This window comes from Arachis ipaensis, chromosome B8 (genome assembly GCF_059453495.1).
Source record: "Arachis ipaensis isolate K30076 ecotype BB chromosome B8, ASM5945349v1, whole genome shotgun sequence".
NCBI lineage: Eukaryota > Viridiplantae > Streptophyta > Magnoliopsida > Fabales > Fabaceae > Arachis > Arachis ipaensis.
Window position 1 is genome coordinate 22357326 of NC_142443.1, and position 17467 is coordinate 22374792.

The 17467-nt window shown below is 31.0% G+C and overlaps 1 long non-coding RNA gene and 1 other non-coding gene across 2 annotated transcripts; both read right to left on the reverse strand.

Annotated features, from left to right (window-relative positions):
- Positions 1-5427: 5427 nt before the first annotated feature.
- LOC110265799 (uncharacterized) lies at positions 5428-9644 on the reverse strand. Its single transcript, XR_002352129.2, has 5 exons — positions 9105-9644; positions 7977-8098; positions 7617-7726; positions 5880-6164; positions 5428-5793 (listed from the first exon to the last, which is right to left on the reverse strand). It is a non-coding gene; the product is annotated as an uncharacterized LOC110265799 (long non-coding RNA).
- Positions 9645-16695: 7051 nt separating this feature from the next.
- Positions 16696-16803, reverse strand: LOC148547431 (small nucleolar RNA R71). Its single transcript, XR_015897579.1, has one exon. It is a non-coding gene; the product is annotated as a small nucleolar RNA R71 (small nucleolar RNA).
- Between the last annotated feature and the right edge of the window lie 664 nt (positions 16804-17467).

The following is a 17467-nucleotide window of genomic DNA, read 5'->3' on the forward strand; positions in this document are numbered from 1 at the left end:
CTCTTTCTCGCCGTCTATTATATTATCGATTCTATTATATAAAAATCGATTTTTTACATTTAATGATAGAGTCAACGTAGCATGTTTCTGAGAGTATTTCTTAATTTATTTTGTTTAACTCATTAAATACAATTCATTATGATGCATTAATTATATCAACTAATTGATTTGATTAGATATTTAGGTATCGCACAATTTAAAATTATGTATATTGATTTGATTTTTATGATATATAAATTTAAGGAATAAATTAAAATAATATAATTTATTACTTATTTAATTTGAATACAACAAATACAAAATTAATTTAGTCAAAAGTTTATTATTTTCTAATCTTCTATACATAAAAATGACAAAACAAAATTGTAAAAATAATCTTTTTATCGTTTTTGCTATTTTAATTTTATTTTCTTTGCTTTTTTATGTTTAATTTTATTTTACATTAACTTTGTGTATTTAATAACAAAATATACTCATATTAATTCTATCATATAATAATATTTTTCTCCTATGTTAATCAAAGAATTTTAATAGTTATCAACTACATCTAATAGAATGACTGAGAAGTGAGAACTACGATAAGTTAAACCCAGATTCAAAATGTTGAAACGAAGGAAAGAAAATAGTGGATATATGATTAGAGAAAAATATATAATAACGAGAAATATACTAAAACTGGATTTTTCCTCCAACTAATAAAAGTGAGGTGTCAATTTCTCATGAATTCATTTTTTCTCTAAAATAAAATCACTATTTTCTCTTCTAAATTTATTTTAGAATATCTTTATTATAATTATATTACAATTAACATTTAATGAATAATGCATGATTATACTAATTTAGGAAAATATCTTTATTATAATTATATAAAATCAATATTTAATACATTATCAACTAATAAAAGTGAAGTGTCAATTTCTCATGAATTTATTTTTCCTCCAAAATGAAAGCACTATTCTCTCTTCTAAATTTATTTTAAAAAATATCTTTATTATAATTATATTACAATATTACAATTATATTACAAGTAGCTTTTAATGAATAATGCATAATTATAATAATTTAAAAAAATAAAATAAAGTTCAGTAATTTATCTTTCGACTACACACGTATGTAGAATAACTTTTAAGAAGGAGTCACGTATAATAAATACGGTCGATGATTGTAAAACTGTATACTAACATTGATATAATATTATTTCAGGTATATGTTTTGCAGGTATCAAAGAAAAGTGTTGAGTTATTTTTTAGTGGTTTAAATTATTTATTGTTTATTAGAGAATTTTGTGCATTAGAATTCTCTAATAATTTATTATTTATTTTGAGCTGATTTTGATATGTTCTTACCTGACAGTAAAACAATATATAAAAAATTGTTGGTGGGTCTAAGTATTATTAGGTTATTTATGGTCACATTGAGTATATATATTTGATTTATTGAAAAAAGTAAATTATTAAAATTAATTAATAACTATTTTAGAGTTAATACATTTAATACTAGATTAAGAAAAAACAAACAATACATAATATGTTACATTTTTATTAATCAAACTATTATAATTTAAATTAATCTTAACAAAAGAATTTAAAATTATAATTTCAATCTTATCACATGCATGGCACGGGTTATTACACTTGTTTTAATATATATTTTACATGGGTGGTTATTGATACGAATTTATATTAAGAAATAGAAAATTAGATAAAAAAATTAGAGAGAATAGAAAAGAAATCCTTAGGATTAGGACTAAAGAGGAAAAATAAAGTTTCTCATTATATCATATCTATCTCACATTATTACACCATATTCTTATTTATAGTATAATTTTTTAATTGGACTAGCCCAATATTAATTCTATCAATTATTTTTTATGTATATATAACATGATTCTTGTTATAATTATATTTTATTATGATAAAATATGATCAATCTTCAAAATATCTAATTTATAAATTAAAACACTAAAATAATAATTTAAAATTATATTTTTTAGATTTCATGTTTTAAAAAAATTGAATAATTTTTTTAACAATATAATCAAAGTATCTTTTTATATATTTAAAAATTTATTTTTTATACAATTAAAAGCCAACTACTCTTATTAATATTCATAGTTAAAAAAATTATTTCAATTAATACTGTTGATATAAAAAAATTAAAGTTAATTTAAAAAAAAAAATACTCTTTTAAATTGATTTTTAAAAAAAAATACTAATTTTATTTAAATTGAGAATTAATATTTTAATATAAATTTAATATAAAATTTTAAATTAATTATTAAGTATCAAAAGTTAAATAAAAAATTATTTGAAGATCAAATTCTATAATTTAATTAAATCATATATAACATTTCTCCTTAAAAGAAATCAGAAAGCAAAATAGTACAAAGAAGTGAAGAACGAAGGTCGAATAAAACTTTGACGCTGATCCCGTTTTTTATCATTCCGGAGTAGACGAGTAGTATAATACAATTCCGTCATTGAGAGACTTTTTTCTTTCTTTACTTTTTCTTTATCTATTTTCTCCAAATCTTATTATCCTACTTCGCCAATTATACTGCACGTACAAACCCGCCCTCTTGGTCAAAGTCGTATAATACGTTTCGTTTAGTACCCTAAATATATAATAAATAATGAACCTATCTAAGAAGATAACTGAAAATCTTGATAATGTGTATAATAAATTAATTATTTAGTTCAATAGAAATAAATAATAAAAATTTTTTTATAAATTATCTTAAATTCAAAAATTTTCATTCAATTATTTTACATCAAATTTCAAATTTTAAATTTTTAAAAAAATTTAATTAATTATTTCAAAAAAATAACCATCCAAAATTCTAATTTATCAAACCATTTCACTCCAATACCCTCTTTTTTTTCAACCGGCGGTCACCCCGACCTTTATCAATAATCATCTCACTTCACCTTTGCTACTTAGCTTATCACACGTCACTCGTCCTTAGTAAAAATAACCATTCACATAAGAATAAAAATAATCATCTGTTTACCTAATGAATTGAACATCTAATATATTTTAATTATAATTACACATTGTACATTAATTACGGGGCTCTTCATACTTTCTCATAAATAATAGAGAACTAACATAAGCCTAAGTAGGAAAGTTTATATAACACAAAGTTCATAAATAACTAACTCTCTCTCTTTGTCAGCACTATTTTCCTTTCCTAGCTGAGACTGAGAGTTCCCTGATATGGATACTACAGAGAGAAATGAAGCTCCAATGAGGTAATTAGTTCGTATTAATTATTAAATGCTCATTGATAACACTAATTAAGAGATGAACTTGTGAATTCTTTGCTTCCATTTCAGTGTTTTAATTTTTCATACACCATACATTGTCTTAGCACCTTTCTTTGTTTCGTTTTCTTAGGGAGGGAAACGAAGACGTGGCTGCTAAGTTCAAAGAATCATTGGAAATCATTGTTACATATTTCAACCTTCAGCTTTCTCTCATTTCCTTCTTCAAAGATGATAAAGCCGGTCAAGATTTCTTCGCAACCCACCCCAACGTTGTGATGGCTATGGTTTTCTTTATTCAGCTCTTGTTCTTTGTGGGGCTTCTGGGAACAATGCTTCCCGGCCAGGTCTCAATGACGATCCTACGGTGGATCATACTAGTTCTTGGAGGAGTGTCCTCTGTTTTGGTTCAGACTATGATGATATAGTCACCAATTGCTTGCTTATGATTAAGGTTGTTACCATGAGCTCTTTAAACTCTGTGTCTCTTCAGCTTTTGGACTTAATAAAGAAAATGAGTATACCATAGTCTACTCTATCGAAGGAAGCTTAATTGAGGTAGATCTACTAAATTATAATAGTAACATGCTGTGACATAGTTTCTCATTGGTGTAGGAGTGATTCTTGTTGTTGTACTATTTAGGGAGTGTACCAAATATGCTGTAACTTTGTTTGTGTTTGTTTTTGTTTCTGTTTTTAATTGTTGGTTTGTACCAATTTGCTTATCTTGAATGGATCATATTAAACTATTAGTTAATGTCAAATATTCCAAAAGTGGGTTTTAGCAGTCAATGAGGAAAGAGTTTAGATTTTATTATTGCTTTTTTTGTAGGCAGGGTTGCCAGGGCAAAAAATAAAATGATGAAACTTGGGAAGAAAGATATTGTATCTTTGTATATCTTATATTTGTTCCCATTGGTCCACAGTAAAATAATAATAATAATAACAGAGTCATATAATATTTTTACATAAGAAAAAAAATAATGAAATTTGATAATACAAAACAAGCAACCCAAATTTTGTAAGAAGACTACAGGTCTACAGCAAATATTGAAAACTGAAAGATACAATGTTTTGTCTTTCGTTCAACAATTTCAGAGTAACTAACTTGTGCCTATACTATCGCTGGTTGCCATCCACAACTCCAAAACTTTTAGACCTAACGATCACCTTTTACTCTCTTCCTCTTGTTCATTACTCTTCAGAATATTCATTCTCATCCAATTTTACTGCTTACTATTAAAATTCTAATTTGTTATGTTCTTCTTAATCAGAATTCTTCTTTCAATTTTATCCCTTAATTTTTACTAGCAGAGCAGCTCGTGCATTCGCCGACATGTGTTATTTTTAGGTCTCAAAAGAACAAGATTAATTTTAAAAAAACCTTGGTTGCATTAAATAATATCAAATAAAAATTATATATATAACTTGAAATACTATGTGTAGATTATAAAAAAGGATAAAAAAATAAATATATTATAAAAAATATCAATATAATAATAGAAAAAGCTCAAGCATATATTATTCATTATCTGGCAAGTGGCAACTATAGTTTATACTCAATGTGTATAATTTAAATTTAACACACTAATTAAGGATGACTATCGGTTTTTATTTTAACAAAAAAATTTAACAAACACTTTAATAGAAATAAATATCAACATTCTGTAAAAAGATGGTATTTTTATAAATAGCTTAGTTCACTACTAGAAAATGGATTAATACAGATAGATTTAGTTCTTATTACAGACGAATATTTGGTTACCGACAAAATTACCGACGGATTTTGTCCTTCTGTAAAAGTCCCGTCAGAAATTATTTACCAACGGATTTTTTTCCGTTGAAAAATTACAGACGGACTTTTACCAGTTACTGATAGATTTTCCCTCTATACATTCTCCATCCATTTCCCAAAGACGACGAACTTTCTGACGGATTTTTCGTCTGTAATTACAGACAGATTTTTCGACGGATTTTCCGTCTGTAAATTACAGACGGATTTTTTGACGAATTTTCCGTCTGTAATTTGAACTTTGGAAAATCATCTCACACTCTGATTACAGACAGAAAATCCATCTGTAAATCCGTCAATAAGGTAAAAAAGAATTTTTCTTTATTTTTCTAATTACAAAATAAACTTATTTTCATACAAAATAAATATAAATTTAATACAAATTTTTATCTAATTTGTATTCGAATATTTATAATATTTCAAAAAATAAACAAATTCATCGTATTATCAAACTAAAAGAAAAGTACTATAAACAAGCAAGTCAATATAATTCAAAACATAAACAAAATATATTGATCATCAACTATAATTCCTAGTATATTGTTCAACCATACTAAAACTATCAGCTATAGTCTTCAATGTCATCTTCATCCTCATCATCATCATAGCCCTCATCCGAAGACATTGAGGGTGGTGGCGGTGGCGGTGGTAGTGGAACTTCACTAGAACTACTTGACGCTCTAAGCTTCTCATAATAGCTGAGACATTGAGGGTTGGTGTACGGCCCAACTACTTCTTCTGTTCCACATAAACACAAAATAAGAAAAATTTTACATAAATAGATGTCTATTAAATAAAATCTAAAGCCACTTAAATTATGTTACCATCCTCTCTATAGTTGAGCTCAATGGAATAGAACCACCGCAATGGACAGAACCACCTAAGAGTGACGCTCGATTCTCTCTTGCTTTTTTTCTTATATTTTTTCATTTCTCATCTGTTTCCCAGTACCTTTCCAACACCTTTTTGTAAGCAGAAATTAGCCATTCGTGGGTTGTATCCACACCCTCACGAATATTTGACATCATTTAGCTAAATCGCTTACTTGTCCTATACTTGAAAGCCCTCAAGAAAAACTCATCATCATCATCATCAATAAGAAAGTGGCTCTGCACATACTCATCAAATTGCTACTTATAAGATTCAAATCACATGAACAATATTCAATCAAGTTATGATTAAAGACAAGTTATGATTAAAAAAGAAAGAACAAAGAAAACAAAGAGCACATAACTCTCTCACTTTGACTATATTACACACAGAACAAAAATAGGAACAACATTATAAATTGCTACAAATAGAAATTGGTGCTGCTATTGAAAACTAGGACCTGTGTTAAGCCAAATAGTTTCTCACTTGTTCTATAAATCCAAATAACAATCAACTATCAACTAATCACCTACTATATTTCAATCCAAAATAATTTTATTCAATCCAACACTTTTACCTTCCACTCCTTAAACCAAAACTTTTTGTCGGAAGAGGGTCATCTCCAGGAGGTAGATTGTATGGAATTACAATTACGGGCCAACAAGAATAAGGCTTGCTAAATTGGATATTTGGGGTAAACCCATCAGAGCAAAGACCTAACCTAATGTTTCTAGGCTCTAAAGCAAAATCAGAGTGGATACGGTCAAAGCTTTTCCATGCCTCCCCATGTGACGGATGGGTCATCACGCCATCATCACGTTAGTTTTTTATATGCCACGTCATGTGCGGAGCTGAACTCATTGACGCATAAAGCCTTCGAAGTATATGGATTAAGGGTAAGTAGTGCATCCGTCTGACAGGAACTCTCTTGAACTTACAACCACCATCAGAAATAGGCTTGAATCTAGGTGCTTCACAAAACTTGCAACTAGTTAGAGCAGCATCGTATTTTCGATATAACATGCAATTGTTTGAGCAACAATCTATTTTGATTGCCTTCAATCCAAGCTTTTGCACTAACTTCTTAGCCTCATAGTAATCCCTAGGTATGGCACTACCCTCAAGAGCAATTTCCCTAATTAAGGTGGCCCACTGCTTAAATGACTCCTGTGACATTAGATGTTGCAACATTTATATATATAGTATATGAAGTATCTCACAAAGACCGGAACCTAATAATAAGCTAAGGAGACAGCTTCAAACAAGTTAGTAATGTACTGTTTAATGTTGATGATAGCCACATCTGCATTTTTTGCATGCTTCTATTAGATATATAGATATACAAATAATGGATTAATCCTTTTTGCTAATTCTCCAACAAATCCATCAAAGTTTCAAGGTGTGTGTCATGTAAGTAGTAGATAGATGTCAATTGCTCATTAGCCATAAACAAGTGACCTAACTAACGATAATGATAATGATGAGAGAGCAAGTACTACGAAGAATTGGAACTAGTGGTCACATGATGTCACTATCCAATATTTGTTAATAACAGACAAAGATGCACATTTTTATTGAAAAATAATAATAATAAATAACTAAAAAAATAAGTAAGCCATGAATTAGAGTATCCTCATTCAGATAGTGATAGAACTAGTAATGCTATTCAAGGATAGGTAAAGAAAGCATACCTTAACAGAGACAATACCATTAGAGTATCCTCGTCCAGATTTTTCTTCAATGACATCTCAGAGCCCCAATCAAACCACAACAGGTTCTATATCGGTAGAACCAAACAAGCCTAGAAACCAGAAGTTGTTGGTTTTAGGCAGGGCTAGGTGAGAACATTTTCTTGGTCAAGTGTTTAATGAAAAAATGGCCATATCAAGAAGTATTCGCAGAGCACTAAATTAACTGCTAATATATTTAAAACAGGACCATGCAAGAAACAAATGAAGAATTGCTTTGAATGTAAAATGAATGTTGCACATTGATACAACCAATTAACATGCATCCACATTCTAATAACAAAAACACAAAAAACTTGGTACCTTATCTTCAATCTTCGAAACTGCTTACTGGTGTCATTGCCTAGCAGAACTGCTCAGGTAGATAATTTATTTGTTTCATTTTATTTTTTAAATTATTTCTCAATCTTGTATGGTTGCATAACCTGAGCATGAAAAATGTTAAAAGTTGAAGTCATTTTTCTGAGTTCTTACTTCTTAATAACACATAAAAATATCAACTACTCTTAAAAAGAAAAACCATATTAGATTTTCTGGATGCTTTATTAATTAATTGCACACTTCCTCAATTTCTCCAAAATTAAAAACAACCACAGTAGGGGTAAAGACTAAAGACACTAACTCTGTTGGACTCTCAACCAATTGATACAATCATGATTTCATACATTCTTGGATCAATTTATTTGGATATAATTTGTATCCGGAAACATTGATTCAAGGAAACTCATGATCAATGGCACATTATAGTAATAAATCTCCATACACCCCAGGTAGCGCTTTACCTTTTACAAGTGATTAAAATGTATTATCTTCATATAAAAGTAAATTCTTATATGACTGCTACCTGAAAAATTTGTGTCTTTTAAAGTAAATATCACATGATATAATCAAGAAAAGCATATATCTTGTTATTGACCACTTATACCTACATGACAGGACTAAGGATAAGGGATTTTTACTTTTTCAGGTTTACAAGTTAAGACGGATTTTGAGAATATGAAGCATTCTGCATCCATTGAACAACTTTAAGCACAGTAAAATAGACGTAGGTGTGGATTGTTGGTAATTAAAGTTGATGAAGAAGATGAAGTGCCTTCTATGATACCTAAAGCTGTCACAACAAATGGATCTTTGATGTATGAAACATGCAAGGTATTGATTATTGAAAGATGGTGCGTCGGTCCTAGTTATATTGATTAACAAATAAAAGTACCATGAGAAGTTTTTTACTTGTGATATACTAACAGAATTGACCCAGCTCGACAACTCACACAATGAACAATTAAAAAACTTGGAGGAAGAAAAACAACATCAAAAGAAACCAAGAGTGGAATAGATCATAAATCACAGCACAGCTACTCGAAATTAAAGATCCAAACAAACAAATAAAGAAAAAAAGAGAAAAGTTTGTGGCAATTAATAGTGACTCACAGTGAACTCAAGTCAGCTTCGGGCATAGCCTCCAAATCCTAGAAAAGATAGATTACTTGATTATTCCCATTAAAAAAAAAACTTAAGTACCAGAAAGCAACTAACCAAATCAAATTCTGCAGGAACAAATTCTAACAGAAGAAATCAAAGAGATAAACCAAAAGGTTGATAAGGAAATAAGAAAAAAATCAAAGGAAGCAGAGATAAAATCACAAAATCAGAAATGAAATCACAAAATCAAAGACAAAAACGGCGAGGAGCAGAGAATCAGAAACGACGCATGGCGAGGAGGGGAGGAACCCTTCGTGACGGTGACGCCACGAGCTCAACTCAGAACTTGGTGCGACGGCGAGGAGAGGAGGAACCAACAATGCGAAGAGGGCCGAGTAGAGCTTCTCCAGATGACGAAGGTACCCACGATTTGTCCCGCCGGCGGCGACAGCACCTTCTACCGGAGGAGAAGCGTTCGACGACAACTTTGAAGAGGGAGGGATGAGGGTGAAAATGAGTTCATAGGTCAGGAGGAGAATGGAGCTCGATAAGGGTGGTGATAAAATTAGGGGTAACTTAATATTTCAATTTTTCGTCTGTAAAAATTTAATAAAACGCAGCGTTTTGTCTATCTAATCACAGAAAAAAAATTTTTACCGATATAATTATCGACGGATTCTGTTTTCCGTCTATAATTTATGCTAATTTTTTTTTATTTTCCGACAAAAAATCTTTCTGAAATTCTGTCTGTATTTTCGTGGGATAAAATTCGTCAGAAATATCCGTCTGTAATAACTAATTTTCTAGTAGTGATTTTTTATAATTTTTATTTATTCTTATTCATTTTAATTTTTCTCTACTCTACTCTACATGTTATATCCTCAATGAAATAAAATAATTTTTTTTACAAATAACCAACACAATACAAAACCTCAAAATACAAAATTCTTCAAAAATCATAACAACAAAAATAGTAAAACTTCGATTTTCTAACATTACATAAAATGTAACTCCTAAAATTATTCTAACATATGGTAATTTTTAATCTGTCTAACATTACATAAAATGCAACCCCTAAAATTATCCTAACACATGGTAATTTTTAGTCTGAACTATTGACAAAATTATAAATACCTATAAAACATGGACACCATTTTCATCATCAATCTAAAATAAAAAAAAAATTCAATTCTAAGAGAACTCTATATAGCATCTAGTTCATGGAATTTTCTAGTTTAATAGATATTAATTTCTCCAAATGAACAATATTTTAAACCAGATAATATACAATAGTGCAGCTTTAGTTACATATTAAACTTGATCAAAGTCAATCAATTTATCTACAAAATTAAAGCCTGGTTGATGAATCTTATTTCTGACCACTCTAGTCATCATTGCAAGACCTATAGTTACAATTACATTACTGAACAAAATATCATTAATTGATTATTATAAAAATACTGAATAATAAAAATGAGACTATATAAAAGAAGTGAGATGAATTCGGTAATAATAAAAATAAGTTAGATATATGGTTCTCAAAAAAAAAAAAAAACCTATTATGTAACTAATGATATACTATATAATCAACAAACTATAATTTGCCTTGGTAAATAAAAGCCAAAGCAAAATTAAGCTATTAGAGAGTTCACTTAATAAAAGTAAAAAAAAAAAAATTTGATAGCATCAAGTTATACGAATTGGATAAACACCACAATCGATTAGCCTTTTTCACAATTAATCAAATATGATTGACAAAATCAAGGCTCAAACTTTGCATAGAAAAAAAAAAATCAAAACCCTAAATGGAACATGTATCTAGCAAAGCAAAACATCATCACTTATTATTGCTCCCTAGTTTTGACATCACAAATTTTGGCATCATAGATTTAGAATATAATAAAAATTCTACAATATGATAGAAAGAGATATTATATCTGAGTCTCAGATCCAATCAACTTATGCTATTGCAATTAAAGAGTTAAAAAAGAAAAAGAACACATATCCAAACAATGAAGAGATTCATCTATAAATAAAATTTGTGGTCTCATCACAAACTATATTTTGGTTTGAAACTTCAATTAGAATGACAATAAGCAAAGACAACTAACCTAGTTCCTGCAACATTATGACCAAATTCATGAACATAATTGATATGATGATAGAAGTACATATATATCTAGCATCCACAAATAATAAACTGAAATCAGGCAGCTGCATAAGTTTCAATTAATTAGTAGGACTGTAAGAGGATTATAAAGGAAGATTATTTATATTTATCTTTTTTTTCCAGTTTCACCATCAGTAACATTTTTTTTATTTAAAAAAATATAGACATAAGGTGCATGTATTCGAAGATTGACAACTAAACACTCCCAAACTCAGAATAAACATAAAACAGAACAACACAATATAACAACAATAACAATATTCAATATTAAAATATAAGCATAAGCAACCATATAATAAATAATAAATAACTAAGCATAAGCATAAGCGGGAACATTTATATATAAGTCGTATTCATAATTCAATGAGCCAACGACATAGAAGTGTTATAACTATTTTCCTTTTCTAGCTGAGTTCCCTGGTATGGATTCTACTTCTACACCCAGATACGAAGAAGCTCCAGTGAGGTTAGTTCCTATTAATTATTAAATTCTCATTGATAACACTACTAATTAAGAGATGAACTTGTGAACTCTTTGCTTCTATTTCAGTGTTTTTTTCCATGCATTGTATATTATCTTAGAACCTTTCTTTGTCTTCTTAGGGAGGGAAACGAAGACGTGGCTAAGTTCAAAGAATCAATGGAAATCATTGTTATATTCTCGAACCTTCAGCTTTCTCTGATTTCCTTCTTCAAAGGTGATAAAGTAGGTCAAGATTACTTTTCATCCCACCCCAATGTTGCGAGGGCTATGGTTTTGTTGATTCAGCTCTTGTTCTTGGTGGGGCTTATGGGAACAATGCTTCCCGACCGCGTCCCAGGGAAGATCTTAGGGTGGATCATACTGGTTCTTGGAGGAGTGTCCTCTGTTTTGGTTCTTAATATGATATAGAACCAATTGCATGCTTTTTATTGTTGTTGTAATTAAGAAAATGAGTACACCATAGTCTACTCTACCCAAACTATTGGAAGCTTAGTTGAGTTAAATCTATTAAATTATAATAGTAACATGCTGTGACATACTCTGTCTCATTGGTGTTGGAGTGATTCTTCTTGTTGTATTACTTAGGGAGTGTATCAAATATGTTGTAAACTTTGGAGTATATCAAATATGCATATATATGCTGTAACCTTTTTTTGTGTTATTTTTGTTGTGTGTGTGTGTTTTTTTTTTAATGTTATTGGTACACTAAACTCAGCTATTAAAATTAGTTATTATGTATCTGTGTATAAATATATGTATTATTTAATTCATTTTTAATATATATTTTATATTTTAACATGTATTTTATATTAGTTGTTGATTTTGATAGCTAATTTTAATATACACGCAACATAATTTTTTTTATCAACTTATTTTATTTTATTTTATTTTATTGGGTGGGATAGGGGGTCTCCCATAGAAGAAAACAGAGGAAGTAAACTCAGATCCTCTTAACCTAAAATAACCAAAAGCATCAAAAGAGAAGGCGCTTGAGATATATCAGGAGGAGAGCATCAAAGATGTGAAGACCAAGTCATATAATATTTCACATAAGAAAAAAGTCATATGGAATTTGATAATGCAAAAAAATAAACCCAATTTTTGTAATAAATATGAAGACAATGACAGCAGATATTGACAATTCAAAGATACATGTAGAGTTGGAAGTGAGTCGAGTTGAGTCGAATTAGATTAAGCTCAAGCTCGGCTCACGAAAATTGAGCTTGGCTCACGGCTCAACTTATTAACAATCGAACCTATTTTTTAATTTCAAGTTCGGCTCACCAAAAGCTCATGAGTTGGCTTGAGCTCACGAGTTGACTCAAATAACAGGAACATAATCTATAATTTTATATTAATAAATTATTTATATATTTTTAAAAATATTAAAAGAGATTAAATTTATATATTGTGTATCTATCAATTATAAATTTTTTATTTATGTCTTACATCAAAATTATATATAAAAAATGAATATAAAATTTTAAATAATTAAGAATATTAATATATATGTAAAATTATATATTACTATTATATATATAATCGAGTCAACTCACGAACTAATGAGTTGAGATTATTCAAGCTAAAGCTCAGCTTATTTAATTTATGAGCTCAATTCTAGGCTTAAGTTCACTTATTAACTCACGAGTTCAGCTTATCGAACTATTAACGAATCGAGTTGAAGTTGATTTATGAGATTTTTTGACTCACTTCCAACCTTAGATACAAGACCGTAAAAGAACCAATCTTAAATAGTAAAAGAATAAATATTTGAAAGGAGTTAAATCAGGAGCTACATAAATGCGTGTATTTAATAGATATATTTGTTATGCATAATTGTGGTATTATCATGAAGCACGAAGGCAAGCATGATGGCAAGTATGATGGGCATGGGAGGAGACTTTGGTATGCTGGGGAGTGGTCTAATGGAGAGCGCCATGGGTGTGGGTTCCGACTTCTTATTCTGCATCAAGATGCTTGTCCACAAACATCATTGGAAGATAGTTTTCTTGAAATTTGGTTTTGATTTTGTTTCCTCTTTTTTGATATTCTTAGATTAAAATTTGATTATAATTTTTTTTATTATAAAAGGATATTTTGGTCACAACAATTAAAAACAATTATTTAGTCTTTTAGTAAAAATAATCACAAGGATACATATGTCTATTTATAAAGATATTTTGGTATGCTTATTGATATAATATTTTTCAAAAAATTTAATATATTTGTGGCGACTTTTTTTTCGTTTATTTTTTTTATCCTATCAGTACGTTTAAATTAGTTGTTCTACTGAATCAAGCACATTATTCATTTATTTTCTTTATTCTATCAGTACGTTTAAATTATGCTCTCTAATACAATATATTTGTTATTAAAAAAAGAAGATTGTTGAATTAAGATTGATTATTTTATTATTGACAAATATAATTGTAAGGTTATTGGAATATATCCCAAATACTTTTTATGTGTTTAATATGTGTTATTAATAATGTAATAGGTATCTCCATGAGATCACGATGAATAAGCTGAAAACTCAAGTAATTTAGACTACATCTGACGTTAAAAGAGAAAAAAAAGATAGGATTAAGTATTTTTTGTTGTTCCTAACATTTTGGGTCAAAATTAAAATCGTCTCCGATTCTTTATTTTTTTGGAAAAATGATAAATAGGTCTTTGATATTTTTATTCGTGGACATTTTACTCTATCAGGATTGGAAAATACAACCTTCAAAATGCCTGACATATGGGTCCTTCCGTTCAATCAACTCTCTGATATTAAACGGATGATAAACCACTATTTTATGGTTTATATTGTGTTTAATTGTGTGGTTTTATCATGATCTTTACCCACTTATTCATTAATCTAGCATGCATTTATATTTCCTTCCTAAAATTATTGCATGATTGAAAACTTGCTTCCTAGAGACTTTTAATTATGTATTTTAATTTTCCTTTATTCCATTCGATGCCGTGATCTGTGTGTTAAGTGTTTCAGGCTTTATAGGGTATGAATGAGTTGGAGATTGGAAAGGAAGCTTGAAAAAATGGAAGGAACACAAGAAATTGAAGAGATGACCAGCGAGAAGTGACGCGGTCGCATGGCTCACGCGACCGCGCGAAAGAGAAGAAATCGTAGTGACGCGGCCACATGGCTCACGCGACCGCGCGGATTGGAATAGCACAAGTGACGCGGAGGCGTGGACGACGCGCACACGTGGCAAGGCAAAACGCCGAATGACGCGTCCGCATGAATGACGCGATCGCGTGACGTGCGCGATCTGCATAATCTGCAGAATTCGCTGGGGGCGATTTTGGGCCCTGTTTTGATCTAGTTTTCGGGCCAGAAAAGCAGACTAGAGCCAGAGAACATGCAGAAACCGAGGACAACATTCATTCTACACAATTTTAGTTTTTAGATCTAGTTTTACTCCTCCTCTAGGTTTTCTCTCTACACATTCATAGTTCTTAGGATTTTATTTTTATTGCTTTTTGCATTGGGATATTGAGAAGAGTTATTACCTCATCAAGACTTCGTCATTCTAGTTCGTTTTCTTTACTTGGCTCTTACTCTTCCATGTCCTTTAGTTTACTTAATTTTACTATTGGATTATTTTTAGAATTTATTAATACAAGGATTACATTTATTTTTAATTGATTTTGTTTATTTTTATTTATCATGTCTTTCTTTAATTCCCTTTCCTATGTTATGAATTCTACATTCACAATGAGCGAGTAGTTCCCTAACTTGACGGGGAGTTGATTGAAAGGAACCCTTGAGTTGGAATGCTTAAAAGAAAAATTGTAATTGGGTTTATTGTTGAATTGCCCTCTAGTCACTGACTCCAATACCTTTTAACTGAGTGGGTTGGACCTTGTGAATAGAAGTAGCATTCCAACTTGTTTGACTTTCCCTTACCTAGTAAGGGATAACTAAACAGGACAACCTTCAATTGTCAATTAATCTTGAGAGTACTCCAACAAGAATAGGGCTTCCAGCTAATCTACTCCCAGTCAAGGCTTTTATTTAAATTATTTAAATTCTCCAATTTAATTTCCTATTTAATCGATTCAAACCCTTTTTGAAAAACATCCGATTAATAAAATAGCACACCTTTCTGCAACTCGTTGGGAGACGACCTGGGATTTATACTCCCAGTATTTTAATTTTAATTTTTGTGACACCCTTCTAAATTGATAAGCGGATTTCTGGTTGGTTAAGAACTATACTTGCAACGCATATCTTATAACAATTCTTAACTCGCCAATTTTCGCCACGTCAATTTTTGGCGCCGTTGCCGGGGAGTTGCAATAGAGTGCTAAAGTTATTAATTGGAATTTATTTATTTGCATTTTATTTTATTTTGCTACTATGAGCTGCATGTTTCTTTCGTTAAATGACGCGTTCACTTCCTGATCCAAGCTTGCCAATATTCGATCCTGAGATTGAAAGAATTATTTCACGAATAAGGCGAGCTCGGCGTCGGTTAGTCCTCTCTGAGGGCGGATCTGAAACGTCAGTTGAGGAAAAAACCAGCTCCCGCTCTACTGATTCGGTTGATTTACGTGCAGGCGACATGGCAGCACCTAGGAGAGTTACTATCCAGGAGGAGGGAGCCCCTGATTTTACAATGCAGCCGTTTCAGGCGCATCACCCAGCGGTGGCTACAGACTTTGAAATAAAGACTGCACTGCTCAATTTGATGCCCAAGTTTCATGGCTTACCTGCTCAAGAGCCTATCAAGCACCTGAGAGATTTCCAAGCAGCCTGTTCTACTGTCAGGCGTGATGGTGCAGATGAAACTTCAATTTTGTTGAAAGCTTTCCCGTTTTCTCTTGAGGGAAAGGCAAGAGAGTGGTACTACACTCAACTCGCAGCAACTGTATCCGACTGGGATACACTTAGAAGAGAATTTTTGGAAAAATTCTTTCCAGCTGAAGTTACTGATAAACTGAGGAAAGACATTTCCATGATTGTTCAGGATGAATCCGAGACTCTCTATGAATATTGGGAGCGCTTCAATAATCTTCTGGAAGCATGCCCCCATCATATGATTGACAAGATAGTGTTACTCGGTTACGTCACACAGGGCATGAGGCCCCAAGATAAGACCACATTGGAAAGTGCTAGCAATGGGTCTATGAAGAAGTACAAGACTACTGATGAGGCATGGCAATTGATCAGCGACTTAGCTGAATCTACCAGGAACCACAGGCAGAAACAAGGTCGTTCAAAAGCTGTTGCAGAAGTATCCTCTAGCAGAGAGACTGCTGCTCTAACTCAGAGTATCTGTGAAATGACCAACTTGCTGAAGCAGATGCAATTGAATCAACAACAAGTTCAGCAAGCTCAACCTCCTCCACCGCAGCAAAGCCAACAGTTAGTCCCACAGAGAGTTTGCGGAGTCTGTGCTGATTATAGCCATTATACTGATGAATGCCCGCAGCTCCAGTAGGAAGACAACACCGTGGCATCCACTCATAACTTCTATGACCGTCCCAACCAAGGGTACAATCAAGGTGGCAATTATAGCCATGGATGGCAGGACAATTCTAACCAGAATTGGAGGGACAACAATAACAGAGGAGGCAGAGACAATCAGGGAAACCAGAAGTGGAACAATAACAATAACAGGCAGCAGAACCGGAACCAGCCTTACAGAACACCTCACCTGAGGCAATCCCAAGGACCACAGAATACCCAACAGCAGACCTCTCAAA